General features: G+C 37.6%; 1 non-coding gene across 1 annotated transcript; it reads right to left on the bottom strand.

The window, feature by feature from the left end:
* Nucleotides 1–2,072: 2,072 nt before the first annotated feature.
* Nucleotides 2,073–2,263, bottom strand: LOC122687161. The gene has a single exon (XR_006339060.1). It is a non-coding gene; the product is annotated as a U2 spliceosomal RNA (small nuclear RNA).
* Nucleotides 2,264–3,624: the final 1,361 nt, after the last annotated feature.

The raw sequence follows: 3,624 nt of genomic DNA, 5'->3' as shown, positions 1-3,624 counted from the left end.
CTTAAATCCAAACTTATAATGAGTATATATAATATATCTGGCATTAAATTGTTTTAAAAATTAAGTACATTATTTCTCTGACCCAACAGCTATTACTGAGTACTACAGAAATGTCTGTAATTGTGTTTGTATGCACAGCTATAATGGTTTCTGAAATATGATTTAAAAATCAATACCTAAAAGTATTTTAAATGCATACTTGGGCATTATTCATCCTAGACGCATGCACATTTTATTTTCTAGAAAAATCAAAGGCATACTTTGTCAAACCAGAAACTACATTTTCAATATTGTCTATATGATTTGATTGTGCAGGGACAATACTTAGATTTAACCAACTTAGGGGATGAACCTAAAAGATGAAAGAATATTAAACTTGAATATTATTTCCATGATGGTTCAGCTGGTAAAGAACCCACCTGCTGATGCAGGAGACACAAGAGACATGAATTTGATCTCTGGGTCAAGAAGATCCCCTGGAGAAGAAAATTGCAACCTACTTCAGTATTCTTGCCTGGAAAATTCCATGGACAGAGGAGCCTCGTGGGTTACAGTTTATAGGGTTGCAAAGAGTTGGACAAGACTGAGTGTACACACACACAGGGGATGAACTAAGGGATGAAAGAATATTAAACCTGAACAGCACAGACATAGATTTTCTGCAGCTAAAATTCTGTGTTTTAGTAATATGTAGCTACCACAACCACTGACTAATGATTAAAGTAAAAATTAACTGTAAGTTTCTTTTATCTTAACATTTCTTTTAAAGTATAGGAAAAAGAGCATTTATATTATTTATGAGCTTAGTATTATTATCCATTAATTATGTAATGCTTATTTCACTTTTCTAATATATATTTGGAAAAACAAGATAACAATATTGTAGGGAGTACATTAATGAAGAGCAATCACTAAATAACAAATCAACAACATTTACAGCAAATATAAAGTAATTGTTAGGGTTTTTAAGTCCTTAGGAATTTTTGAATATTGAAAGCACAAACAGATATAAATATATCTTCCTTTAGTTTAGGTTTGCAATTTTTCTTTCCATGGTTACTTTTAGGGAAATTAAGACACATTTTTATGGAAAAAAATTTACTCTATAATTACATATTACTTCAAGATTTTTAAATTCATGCTCTATAAATAGACTGTAATCAAACAAATTAATAATACTACATTAACCTGGTTCATACAAATCAGGCTACAGTTGATTCAACACTCATTACTGTTCATCTTTAGTTTATAATTGAATTTAAAGTTGATTTGTTTCCAAACGAAAATGTATTAAGAATATAATTTTTATTTATAATAATTAAGTGTTCAAATCCATCAAAATTACATATTTTGCTAATTCTTTGGCACTTGAGAATCTATAATTTGGGTAACTTTTCAGCACATGCCTGAAAATCATAAATTTACAATGTATTGTAGTTTTAGTTGCCATTGAATAGTGACCTCAAATTGGAAGCTTTAACTGTTAAATACTCAGAGCTTCTTACTTCAGACCTCGGTAGGTGTTGGTTTGAAAAGACTTTGAGAGAAATATGTTACTTAGAAACATATAGTCTAGGGTGGAAATGAAATACATAAAGATTTCACAAGAAATTCTGATGTCTGCAGGCAGACCCAAGGACACGTCCTCTGAACCACACCTGGCCCATGGAGTGTCAGAGGACAAGCTATGTGCAAGATGGAAGCTGAGAATAAATCTGCAAATGTTGCTGAAAACAATCCAGATCCTCTTATGTACGGTCTCTTAATCTCCACATTCCAACTCAGGTAGGAATTTCCCTCCCCTTGTCCATTCCCATCCCTCAAGCTGTAATTTATGCTTCTCTCTTCACGGTGGCTGCTGAGTTTAGTTTCACCTGATTTCATTTCAATATGGGAGATGCTCTCTCAAGTAAGGGAGACGCTTGCTGTCGGGGATTTCCAGACCCTGCGCAGGGGTAGAGGTGGATCTTCCCTGATCGTCACCTCTCCAGGCCCTTGCAGGTGGCCAGTCTCCACGTGAGCCCTCCACGCTGCCTGGTTAATAAGCATCCATCTGATTTTTTTTTTTTTTTTTTTGGTGCACTGTTCCTGGAAGTACTGCAATACCAGGTCGATGAGTGGAGTGGACGGAGCAAGCTCCCATTCCAACTCCCAGCTCCAAAAATCCATTTAATATATTGTCCTCGGATAGAGGACGTATCAGATATTAAACTGATAAGAACAGATACTACACTTGATCTTAGCCAAAAGGCCAAGAAGCGATATAAGCATCCATCTGATTTTTAAAAATTTATTATTTATTTATTTGTGGCTGCACTGGGTCTTTGTTGGGCTTTCCAGGTGGTGCTAGTGGTAAAGAACCCATCTGCCCATGCAAGTAGACATAAGTGACACAGGTTCAATCTCTGGGCTGGGAAGATCCCCTGGCATGGCAACCCACTTCAGTATTCTCGTCTGGAGAATCCCATGGACAGAGGAGTCTGGCGGGCTACAGTCGATGGGGTTGCAAAGAGTCAGATGTGACTGGGCGGCACAGAAACAGCAGCAGCGTCTTTTTTGCTGAGCAGGCTCTCTCTAGTTGCAGTGAGCAGGAGTCACTCTCTAGTTGTGGTGCGTAGGGCTTCTCATTTCAGTGGCTTCTGTTGTTGCAGAGCATGGGCTCTACGTTCTCGGGCTTCAGTGGCTGCAGTGCTCGAGCTCAGTAGCTGTGACATAGTGGCTTAGCTATGTCTAAGCAACTGAGCGGAGCTTAGGTGTGGGATCTTCCTGGACCAGGAATCGAACCTGTGTCCTATGCACTGGCAGATGGATTCTCAACCACTGGACCACCAGGGAGGTCCCAGCATCCAACTGATTTTTCAATCACACTGAGGGTTGCGGAACACAAGGCCTCATGAACCAACCTAAAACTGAAAACACTGCAGTTGTTAGAATATAACATATACATAGTTCTTCCAGTAGTCAAGGTGTCTTTTAACCTGATAAAAGCAGTGAAGTGCTAGCTGGAAATGAGAACCAAATCTGCAGAACTAGCTTAGATGATTCAAATCTTCCAGAAAACACTTACCCTGAACCAGTCCTGAGACAGCCCTCCATCTATTGCAGTCACCACCAATGTCAGAGCTCCTCTACATTTCCTAACTAGGCCAACAACCTTTGAAAGAAGTAACATGATTGTTTCCATGTTAAATGGTCAAAGACAACCCGGCTATAGTAGTTTTTAAAAGAAATCAAAAAGAGAGAGTTAAGAAGTAAAAAAGAATGAGTTCATTTTTTGAGACAAGTTTAGCTACATCAAAAAATGCTTCAAGTCAATTTAAAAAGAAACGATTTCACTGTCAATCTTCTCCATATGCCTCCTTTGGGTTTTGCTTTATTATCATTTGAAGGTAACTAGAATTGCAAACATCAGCTTCTCTGAATAATCACTAAGATGTCTTCCAAAAGAAAGTCAAGGGCTATAATCCTAGTCTAAATTTTTGGATGGCTTCCCAGTTAAATGTCAAAACAGTAGCTTCCTTTGGGATAGTTATTCCTTTTTATTGTACTGAAGAGCCCTTTTAGTGGCTTGTTCTGAATAATTACATATCACGCTTGACTTTCCTTTTACATAATATGAAAATT

Source organism: Cervus elaphus, chromosome 30 (assembly GCF_910594005.1).
Source record: "Cervus elaphus chromosome 30, mCerEla1.1, whole genome shotgun sequence".
NCBI lineage: Eukaryota > Metazoa > Chordata > Mammalia > Artiodactyla > Cervidae > Cervus > Cervus elaphus.
The sequence above is the reverse complement of the archived record's forward strand: the minus strand, read 5'-3'. Positions and strand labels throughout refer to the sequence as shown.